Here is a 1,343-nt window from a genome sequence, read left to right on the forward strand (position 1 = left end):
TATGTAGGTATGTAGGTATGTAGGTATGTAGGTGTGTAGGTATGTAGGTAGTGTAGGTATGTAGGTATGTAGGTGTGTAGGTATGTAGGTGTGTAGGTGTGTAGGTGTGTAGGTAGTGTAGGTGTGTAGGTGTGTAGGTATGTAGGTATGTAGGTGTGTTGGTGTGTAGGTATGTAGGTTGTGTGTGTGTGGGTATGTGGGTGTGTGGGTATGTAGGTGTGTGTGGGTGTGTGGGTGTGTGTGGGTGGTGTGGGTGTGTGGGTATGTAGGTGTGTAGGTATGTAGGTAGTGTAGGTATGTAGGTATAAGTGTGTTTATGTGTTTGTCTAGGTAGTTATATACGGGAAACACTAATTAAGAACTTCAGTGATGAGAGATGGTTCATTGTTGTTTAAGACCTGTGAAGGACACTACTCTCAGGGGAAATTTGACACAACACTCTGGTCTGCATATTAACATGACACACACACACACACACACCTACCTACACACCTACCTACACACACACACACACACACACACACACACACACACACACTCTCTCTGATCCCGCTGTGAGAGGTTAATGAGTAGTAGTTATACTGGGGAAATATTATACTCGTAATATAGATAACTTAAATTATATAGCAAGGGGAAATATTATCTGTACAAAATATATATATAATGTCTATAGTCTATAAGGTTATGTATATATATATAGAAATACTATATGGCCGTTCAATAGGCGTGTGTCTATAGTGATTATATATATTATATATCTCTAAAAGTATTACCAGAGCAGGGAAATAATATAGTACAGGAGATATAGTATATTATATAGGAGACTTTTGGGAGGGTGGTGTTTACGTCTACAGTGTTGCCAGCTCAGGAAGAGAGTTAGTGGTGTCAGCTGCTGGACATGACCCTGGCCGAGGCTGCTCAAGGGGGACATTATTAATCTGGTGACACTGTCTCTCTTCATCCTTGACAACCATGGTGAATTTACGGCTGGCTTGGCTCTCTCTCTCTCTCTCTCTCTCTCTCTCTCTCTCTCTCTCTCTCTCACCACAAGGAGGTAACCGCTACACAAGGAACACATTAATAACCCACATATGCAAGTGACCACACGTGTACGGCCAGCAGGTATGTCACACACCTGCCAGGCTCTACAACACCCCACACCTGAACTATGCAACACTGGAGACTTGAATCAGGAATATACACAGCATAGGAAGTGAGTTTGTCTGTGACCTGTACTGACCTTTGTTGACCTTACTGACCTGTGTTGAACCTGTGTTGAACCTGTGTTGAACCTGTGTTGAACCTGTGTTGAACCTGTAGTGTTTTTTGACTGTGGTTTTTTT

The sequence above is a fragment of the Homarus americanus genome, unplaced genomic scaffold (assembly GCF_018991925.1).
Source record: "Homarus americanus isolate GMGI-L3 unplaced genomic scaffold, GMGI_Hamer_2.0 scaffold25013, whole genome shotgun sequence".
Taxonomy (NCBI): Eukaryota; Metazoa; Arthropoda; class Malacostraca; order Decapoda; family Nephropidae; genus Homarus; species Homarus americanus.